Here is a 10,661-nt window from a genome sequence, read left to right as displayed (position 1 = left end):
TGGGAGAATGATGTCATAAAGTAGGCAGTTGAAAGGTAGAGGCTACCAATCAGGAGGTCAGAATCCCAAGAAGAAGACCGGATTGGATAGAGACCGGGGTAGAATGAAGCAGGCTAGGGAGATGGAATCCTACAAGACGGTTATAACAGTTTCACCTTCGTCAGACTCTTGTGTTAGAAAAATACTCCCATGATACTCAAGAGCTTAGCTATTTCATTAACACATCAAGAAAATTATGAAATAATCGTTTATATTGCACTGTTAAAAAAACAACATTTGGTATTACTAGTATATTTTAGATAACGTTTACAGCACAGCGGGTTGGGCATTTGCCTTGCAGGAGGCCAATCCTGATTCCGATTCCTCTGCCCGGCAAGCTACCCAGAATATCTCGTCCACATATCAAGAGCCTGGCAAGATACCCATGACGTATTCGATAGGCTAAAGCCAGTGACAACAAGTGTCACAATTTGTTGTAAGATGTTACTGGTTCCCGCTCGAGCAAATGGATGAACCGCGGGAGGACAGTGCTACAGTGCTATGATTGAAAAAATTGGTGGTTTCTTTCAATATGAGAACACTTACTAGGATAATTTGTAGATGAATCGAGATGTGTTAAAATGTAAATAAAATGAGAAGAAATAGTAAATGGACAGGTATCTTATTTGTACAAAACAAACAGTTGTTCTCAGTTTAAAACTGTAGAAGATAAAGAAAAACATATACTCATTTGTGTCAAAATTTTTCAACCTGAAAGAAAAGGATCAAAACCAATTTAAGTAATCAAAAAACAAGCAAAACCAACAAATACTGGCAATTAATATGATAGGCCAAGGATGAATGTTTTTAATAAATTAGTGCTGTTAAAAAATCAGGATTTAGCTATTAAACTTCAATAGTAAAAATAAGCATAAACCATGATCATATAATCTGTATTGAAAGAAGTGTAAATGACTGGTAAACGCAAGGGCAAGATACTCGCAGATGCCTACCAGGTTCTCTCAGAGTGAGAACTGGACAATAATTGTTGTTGTCTTATCAACAAAATCCAGTCTCTGTATCTTGGCCATTGATGGGATTACATGGCTCCAGGGGCAGTTTGTGGTTGTAACACTTAGCTACTAGGAGATGGGGGATCTGGTTGGAGGGGGCCCAGTCTTGATCTGAGCAGCCTTGGAGATCTCATCCCCCGGTTGCGCACACCTGGGTTCCTCTGTCAGATTCGTTCATGCATGAGGCTCCTTCAAGCTTGGGGAGAGTGGTCTAAAGCGTACCTATGGCTGGTTGCAGAGGTCTTCAGGTGCCAGGGCTCTGCTCGGCGCGGTGAGGGAAACTCAACACACCCCCTCCAAGGGACCCCGGTGAAGAAAGCCAGGTGCGGGGTCAGGAGACTGTCATTTTAGACATATTTGGAATTAAGTTTAGATCAAAAAGTACACATCATTCAAACTACGTATGTGCTTAGTAATAAATTACTGCACACTTGTTCAATCACCTAAGAAACCCCACTCTGCTCAGAGAACTAGATTTTTAATTATAGGTCTGTTTTGCCCGTGTGTCTTGGCTAAGAATCACTATCATTAGGTATGAAACTCACTATACACAAAGAAGAACACAGGCTGCTTTGAGTCATCTGTGATGTTAATTTGTGTTGGCCATTAAACTTCACTGAGACCCTTTTTTCTGTCCTTTACAGGAGCCTCATGAGTCTCAACTTCCGTTCAAGTTGAACTTATAATAATGTGGAATGAAATCATCAATATGCTCCTCACCTCTTCCTTCAGGAGAAAAATCCTACTTACATTCAAGGTGGTCAAAGTGCAGACAACACCATCCACCTTTTCCTGGAGATGTACGTGGGACTGCGGTGAGAACAGCAAAAGGCTCTAGTTTAATGGTATTAATGAAGGTTTCAGGGAAGTGCATTAAACAGGACTCATATAACATCTTCTAAAAGAATTATTTTGTAAAACTGATGCCTTGATTATGGTAAAAGATAATATGGTAAAAACCATATTTTTCTTTCTGGGACATTAAAGTTCTAAATCTATCAAGCTGCTTTGAAATACTTTCCTTGATTAGGTACCACTCTCTGCCATAGGGTAAGTAAGGACAACACTCAAAGTAATCAGAAGAGAAAAATTAACTCCTACTAGGTTTGGTTACACATATACTAAAATTGAAATGATACAGAGATTATCATGGTCCTTGCACAGAGACGACATGCAAACTTGTAAAGAGCTCCATATTTTTGTTGCAAGAAGAACTAACACGGCTACTTTAAGCTAAGGCAATCCCCACAAGTACAAAAATTCTACATAAAGATAGCACAAATCCCCATAACAACAATCTCTCTCAATGTCTATGGACTAAATGTGCCAATTCAGAGGCACAGAATAGGAAGATGAATTAGAAAACTGAACCCAACATTCTGATGCCTGCAAGAAACATATCTGATCAATCAAAGCAACCATGGGCTAAAAGTAAAAGGCTGGAAAACAAGTCTTCAAGAAAAGAACACCTCCACAAAGCTGGAGTAGCCATACTAGTATCAGACCACGTGGACTTCAGGCTAAAGGTTATAAGAGACAGTGAATGTCATTCTTCACGATCATGGGATCTTTACATCAGAAAGAACTCACCCTCCTCAATGTAGATGCTCAATGACAGACCAGCAAAATACTTAAAAACAACTTCTAATAGACTTAAAAAAAAACATTGATAGCAAAACAGTACTAGGTGGAGATTTCAACACTACTTTGTCACTTCTCAATAGATCATACAGACTAAATCTCAGCAAGGAAATATTGTATTTAAGGGAAGTAATGAACAACCATTGGCTTAGAGAAGAAATCAAAGAGGAAATAAAAAGTTTCCAGAAACAAATGAGAATGAGGACGCGAGCTAGCAGAACTTGTGGGACACAGCAAAAGCAGTGTTAAGAGGAAAGACTATAGCTCTGCCAGAATTCATCAGGAAGAAAGAAAGGGCCTACATGAATAAATTAGAGCTCAAGATTTTGGAAAATGACCAACAAAAGGAGTGCAAACTAGGCTGGAGCAAGGAAATAATAAAATTTGTAGTAGAAATCAATGAGCTAGAATCCCAAAATACAATCCAGAAGACCAATAAAAGCAAAAGCTTGTTATTTGAGAAAATAAACAAGATCAATAAACCTCTAGAAGCCTCTCAAAGAAACAGAAAGAATTCTAATAAATCGAATCAGAAATGCAAAGGGGGGTATCCTAATAGAAACTACAGAAATCCATAGGATCATCAGAGATTATTTTGAGAATCTTTGCAGCAGGAAATGAGAGAATCTTGAATAAATTGATAAATTAATGGATTCCAATTACCTCCCAAGGCTGAACCAAGAAGATTTGGAATACTTGAACCTATCACTACCAAGGAAATTGAAATGATGGTCAAAATATCCCCCCAAACAGAATCCGTGGCCCATATGGATTCAATAGTGAAATATTTCAATCCTTTAAAGAGGAATTGCTGCCAACATTTTTCAAGATTTTCCAGGAAATTGAAGAAACAGAAATGCTCCCAAATAGTTTCTATGAGGCAAAGATCACCCTAATACTCAAAACAGACAGAGACACCACAAAAAATGAAAATTACAGACCTATTTCCTTGATGAATACAGATACACAGATTCTCAAGAAAATACCAGCAAAGAGAATCCAGAAACTCAACAAAAGATCACACACTATGACCAAGTAGGTTTATCTTGGGGATGCAAGGATGGCTTAACATTCTCTAGTCAATCAACAGAATACACCATCTCAATAAAATAAAGATAAAAGTCATGTCATCATATCGATAGATGTAGATAAAGCATGTGATGAGATCCAGCACCCATACATGATGAAAAACTCTCAACAAAATGGGAGTTGAAAGTACTTTCTTCAATCTAGTCAAAACAAACTACCACAAACCCACAGCAAGCATTATTCTCAACGGGGAGAAAACTAAAGGCTTGGAGCAGAAATCAATGAGCTAAAATCCCAGAATACAATTAGGCACAAAACAAGTTACCCACTCTCACCACACCTATTCAACATAGTACTTGAAGTACTTGCCATAGGATTTCGGTAAAAAGAAAAGATATCAAGGGCATCCATATAAAAAAGGAAGAACTCAAGCTTTTACTATTTGGAGATGACATGATACTATACTTGGAAAATCCCAAAGAATCTACAAAAAAGCTCCTGGGAACAATAGATTTGTTTCGTAAAGTAGCATATTACAAAACCAATATCCGGTAGTCCATGGCTTTCCCATATATTTCAAATGAAAGAGAAAAAAATAGATAGAGAAAAACAATCCCATTCACAATAATACCTCAGAAAATCGAGTATATTAGAATCAACTAAAATGTTAAGGAACTATACTTTGGTACTATTGCGGCAACATGGGAAGCTGCCATTGTTGACAACATTGACGAGGAATACAATCCACTGGTTCAGCACCTCCATGAATGTGCGAGGAATGCCAAGAGAGAGATAGCCACAAAAAATTGCCTATCTTCGAAAACTCTTGAGCTAATTCGCCAGCATGGTTTGGCGCATGCCTCAGCTGACCGCAAGCTAACGTGTGAGCGTGCAAAGCAGTGCAGAGATGCGATCAAGGAAGACCTAAAAGAGAGAAGAGCAGAAGTACTGGTAGATGCGGCAGAAGCCAGGAAAAGTATTCGTAATGCCTGCCTGTCCTTCGCCAACTATAAGACCAAGATGACTGCCCTCCGACGTCCTGATGGATCCATCACATCCTCCAGAACGGCAGTGGAGAAGATTACCATGATTTCTACTCAAATCTCTTCAATAGCCATGTCCACTTGCCTACATACCAAATTCCACAGGATGGATATGTTGTTCCCAATGTTCTCCCTTCCGAAATCTGACACGCCATTTCATTGGTAAAGAAACAAATAGCACTCGGCCCAGACAAGGTCAGACCTGAACACCTGAAGAACCTGCAGTCAGTACTTATCAATACACTGGCTCTGCTCTTCACTCGCTACCTGTCTGAATGTAAGTTTCCGTCCCAAAGGAAAACCAGCAGGACCGTACTACTGTTCAAGAAGGGAGACATCCATGGCATTGGCAACTATCGCCGGATCTGCCTATTGTCTGTCATCTACAAGTTGTTCACTGGAGTCATCCTAAATAGGATTGGCAGAACACTAGATGAAGGACAACCATGCAAGCAAGCAGGGTTCTGCAAAGGATTCAGCACCATCGACCATATCCACATGATAACCAAGCTCATTGAAGTTTCTCTGGAGTTCAAGATGCCGCTGTTTAACGTTCATTGATTTAAAGAAGGCCTTTGATTCTGTTGAGACGGAAGTGGTCATTGAAGCCCTAGCCAATCAGGGCATTCAAGACCAGTACATCAGAATCCTCCGTGAGCTGTATTACAGATCCACTAGCAGGATCTCACCATTCTACAAAGAAGTGATCGTTGATGTCAAGAGAGGGGTGTGGCAGGGTGATACCCTTTCACCGAAACTCTTCAGTGCCACCTTCGAGAACATCATGCGACGACTGGAATGGGAAGGAATGGGAATGAAGATAGATGGTCGGCAACTACACCACCTCCACTTTGCTGATGACATTGTTTTAATAACACCAAACATCGGCCAAGCGGCACAAATGCTGGCCAACTTTGACCGTGAGTGTGGAAATGTAGGACTACAGCTGAATCTTAGGAAAATAATGTTTATGCGAAACAGCCTTGTTCCTGATGCCCCATTCACTCTCAATTGAAGGACTATCTCCGAATGCAACAGCTATGTGTACCTAGATCGAGAGGTCAACAAGACAAATGACCTGGCACCCGAGCTGTGCAGGAGGAAGAGAGCAGCTTGGAACGCCTTCAAAAACGTCAAAGAAATAGCTAAGAGGAAGAAGAACCTCCGGCTCTGGGCACATCTCTTTGATTCCACTGTTCTTCCTGCATTAACATATGCCTCAGAGACCTGGGCCCTATGCAAACAAGATGAGAACAGTATTCAGGTCTCCCAAAGAAGAATTGAAAGAGCTATGCTTGGAATATCAGGTTTTACTCAAATGAGAGAGATAATCTGGAGTTCTGACATCCGTTGCCGATCAAGAATCAGGGACGCTGTCTCTTATGCCAAGGAGTCTAAAATCAGATGGGCTGGTCACGTAATGAGATTTAGAGACGACCGCTGGACTAGAGCTGTTACCGACTGGATTCCATGGGATGTCAAAAGACCGCGTGGCCGCCCACCTTCCAGATGGTCAGACTTCTTCGTCAAGATCATGAAAGATCGGTTTGAGGCCCTTCATGTTCCCGGTTCGAACAGATTCCATTGGGCTACTCTAGCACGCGACAGGGACAAATGGAGATGTTACTGGCGCCCGCTCGAGCAAATCGACGACTAAGGGGAAGTTAAGTGATAAATGATAAAATTTTAAGGAACTATACAAAAAAAAAACCCTAAAAACTCTACTTCACGAAATAAGAGAGTATATGAGGAAATGGAATCACATCCCATGCTCATGGATTGAGAGGATTAACACTGTCAAAATGGCAATACACACCAAAGCTCTATAAAGATTTACTGCACTTCCTATAAGGATAGCCATAACATTTTTCAAAGAAATAGATTAAATACTCTTGAAACTCATACACAACAATAAACTCCCATGAAAAGCTAAAGCAATATTTGTTAAAAAGAAGAAGGGAACAGCTTCCCCAACTTGCAACCCTACTACAAAGTCATAGTAATCAAAATATCATGATATTCAGATAAAGACAGGCCTCACATCAATGGAATATAGTCAAATATCCTGACGCTGGCCCTCAGATTATTATTACCTAATCTTTCATAAAGGCTCAAGAAATATGAAGTTGAGCAAAGAAGTCTCTTCAACAAGTGGTGCTGGGAAACCTGGACAGCAACAGGCAAAAAAAAAAAAAAAATTGAACTCAGACCTCTTTATAGTGCCAGGCACAAAGTCAGATCAAATGTATTAAAAACCTCAATATCATACCTGAATTCTTAAGATATATGGAGAAAAATGTGGGACGATCCCTCCATGACATTAAAGCTAAGGGAAACTTCTAGAATGAAACACCACTAACCAAGGAAGAAGAAATGAAGATAAACAAATGAGACTACATTAAACTAAGACGTTTCTGCAACTTAGAAAAAATGGTGACCATCATAAAAACACAGCCCACATAATGGGGAAAAATTATTTATGCACTACCCATAAAATTAACCTCAAAATTCTGACTGCTGTATCGTTAAGAACACTAAATAGTTCCCGTGAATTTTATTCTTCTTCACATATATTTACTCTAAAATATTTTAGATTTCATTTTAAACCACAGGTAAAAAATAAAAATTATAATTTTTTTAAAAATTAAAAATAACCCCTATGCATAGCCAGGTGCGATCCAAAAAAAAAACAAGAAAAACAAGCAAGCAAATAAGCAAGAAAGAAAGAAATTAAAAATTAAAAAATAATGCTGTTTGCAATGCTAAGGATCAATCCCAGATCATCATACAATGGAAGACAAATGCTCTATCCCTGAGTTATATCCCTGTTCTTAAACATTTAAAAAGGTCTTTTTTGATGTCTCATTGCATTTTATTTTTTAAAAAATGCTTTTCTTAGTATACCTGGTCACCATCGTACCGCCTAATTCTTGACCTTTTCTTCACTTGTATATTTTACCTCTAAGATTCAGTTGTCATCTTATCCTTCCTATAGCCATGCTTTCCTTTGACAAACTTTCCAAGATCATGTCTGGCTTGCTTTAACATGGCATAAAATGGAAACGTTATTTTCTCTATGCTCTCACGCCAGAGGTGATGATGTTTTCGACCCAGGAGAACTCTTTTCTGGTGAGCTTCCTGGCTGTTTCTATTTGACTGCAAAATATCTAAAGGTAAGGCATCATCTTTTTGTTTTTGCATTTTTGGGTCACACCTGACGATGCACAGGTGTTACTCCTGGCTCTGCAGTCAGGAATTACTCCTCACGGTGCTTGGGGGGACCATACAGGATGCTGGGAATCTAACCTGGGTAGGCCATGTGCAAGGCAAATGCCCTACCTGCTGTACTATAGCTCCAGCTCCACCCCCCCTCTCCATAATTCATCATCTTGAGGGCCTCAGATTTTTACCTTCGATTTAGAAACTTCATCTTTACATTGACACAGTAAATTGAAACCACAGAATCATTGAATGGCATGTTATAATGGTAGCAGCCATGAGCAAACATTCATGCCATAAGTTGGTATGAATGAATTCTGTCTCAGAGGCTTCACTTCTGAGGATACCTGTCACTACCTCCTTTCTGTTACGTATCCCAGGATCAGAATCTACATCAGGCCAGCAGTAGAAATTGTCCACCCAAAAGCTAGCCTTCCACTGGGATCAGAATCCTTGATCCATGTAACTTGTAATTTTTCATTCATGATTTGTTGACCTTGTTTCAGGCAGAGGCATCCAGAGCATAAACTCAGCTTTCCAGTAGTTTCCACAGGAAATCCAAATACCTAAGAATGTTATCATTTCTGACACCACTGTTAAAGATTTTTTTGGAATCCCACGGTAAGATACTATCATTAATGTTATAATATTACTGTTCTCCATAGTCCAGATCTCCCCAAAGAACTCTCTACCCTCCTCACTCCAAGTATAGACTCCAGTTTATCATTCTCCTGAACGTACTTCTATTTGTTTCACTCAGGTTCTCCCCTAAAGTGTACAAGTTAAGTTCATACCACTCGAAGTTCTTATTCCTAAACTACCAGAGTGGGCTTGGTCCTCAAGCTTGTGTTCTTCCTTAAAGAAATACCGTGCTTTCTTTCTGTATGTCACTCTTTGCTTGCTTTGTAAAACGAGTGGTCTCTCTTGAACATATATTCCATTCCATTCCACCCAATGCCTGTTTCACAAGTTTCTAAGTGTTGTTCAATAAAATCTATTTTTCTTCACAGCGGTAGGGCGTTCGCCTTACAAGCGGTCAACATGACCGACCCGAGTTCGATTCCTCAGCCACTCTCAGAGAGCCCGGCAAGCTACCGAGAGTATTCGATATGCCAAACACAGTAACAACAAAGTCTCCAATGGAGACGTTACTGGGCCCGCTCGAGCAAATCGACGATCAACGGGAGGGCCTTTACCTTTTCTTCACTGAACTAAAAATTTTAAAACACCAGAGCATTGTTAAAATCAATATTTGTATGTTTTAAACCCCAAATTTTGAAAATGAAAGGGTGTAAAGCAATGGAATCCTACTCAGTTGTATGAAGTGAAATATTCTTATTATTTGTATAAAAAAGCATAACATGAGGATATTATGTTTAGTGACATAAGCCAGGCAGAGAGAGATAGGCATCATACAATTCATGCATATATGGCATATGGAGAAAACAAATTAAAAGAATAAAATGAGACAGACAAACGTCTAAAACAATATTAATATTCTATGATTTATAATTCAATTAACAATGGTTCCTCATACACATTATTCCAACATGACACTCCTCATTCTCTCAAAAAATAAACCCTCCCTCTCCCCCCAAAACCCCAGAAACCCTCAGTCCCAATCCCCTGACTCAATTGTGTGGATCAGTTCTCCCCTTACATTGCCCTTGAACCTTTGTTGCGACCTTGCTGTGTGTCTTTACATCCCACATATGAGAAAAATCTCTCTGTATCTGTTCCTTTCCTTAAGGCTAACTTTACATGCATGATATCCTCTAGTTTCATCCAATGTTAAAAATTGTATAATTTGGATTTTTTCAAAGCCATAAAAACAAACTTTAGAACTATAAGACTATTTAGTTACCAGATGGAAAGGTGTTATCAAAGTGGAAAAACTGAACAATAATGAATGACAGAGGAGGCCTTTCAATTGTGAGTGTAATGTGATACATGCATGTTGATTATCCATAATCTTAAAATTTATGAAATTCTAGTAATTCTATAATGTAATTTTAAATAATCAATACAGTATTTAAATAATTTACATTTATCTATGATTTTGACTTATCTTTTGTGTCAAACTATCAGAAATAAAAATAATGTGAGAGAGATATGGTGTAACACTATACTTTTAAACAAGAGAAGTGCTGAAAATTTCTGTGTCTTAATGAACTGTCATATAAATTGACTCCAAAATCAAATTAATATACTCAAGGAAAAATAAAAGTCAACCGATTTAATCTTTTGCCTTCACTCAGGTTCCCATCTGCTGATCTCTGGCAGACGAAATAATTTTTATTTTATTTTCTTTTTTAAAAATTTTTATTAGTGAAACACCATAATGTACAGTTGTACATTTACAAATTTTTGTTCTTGGGTTTCGATTATACAATGATCAAATGCCCATTCCTCCGCCAGTGCCCATTTTCCACCACCATGTATTCCAGTATCCCTCCCACACAGATCCCCCCCATCCCAACCTGCCTCTGTGGCAGGGCATTCCCTTTTTTTCTCTCTCTCCTTTTGGGTGTAGTGGTCTGCAAAAGAGGCATTGAGTGGTAATCATGTTCAGTCCATAATCAGAATTTTTGTTTTCAAAGGATTTCTTGGCAGAGGTTTGGCATTCTTTGCTAGCAACCAACTCCTTTTCTTCTGCTTTTTTTTTCTAGAAATATAT

The 10,661-nt window shown here is 38.9% G+C and overlaps 1 pseudogene; it reads left to right on the top strand.

Annotated features, from left to right (window-relative positions):
- The first annotated feature begins 2,156 nt into the window (after positions 1-2,156).
- LOC130033737 (uncharacterized) lies at positions 2,157-2,253 on the top strand (annotated as a pseudogene).
- Positions 2,254-10,661: the final 8,408 nt, after the last annotated feature.

This window comes from Sorex fumeus, unplaced genomic scaffold (assembly GCF_029834395.1).
Source record: "Sorex fumeus unplaced genomic scaffold, SorFum_2.1 ptg000054l, whole genome shotgun sequence".
In the NCBI taxonomy this organism is placed as follows: domain Eukaryota; kingdom Metazoa; phylum Chordata; class Mammalia; order Eulipotyphla; family Soricidae; genus Sorex; species Sorex fumeus.
The sequence above is the reverse complement of the archived record's forward strand: the minus strand, read 5'-3'. Positions and strand labels throughout refer to the sequence as shown.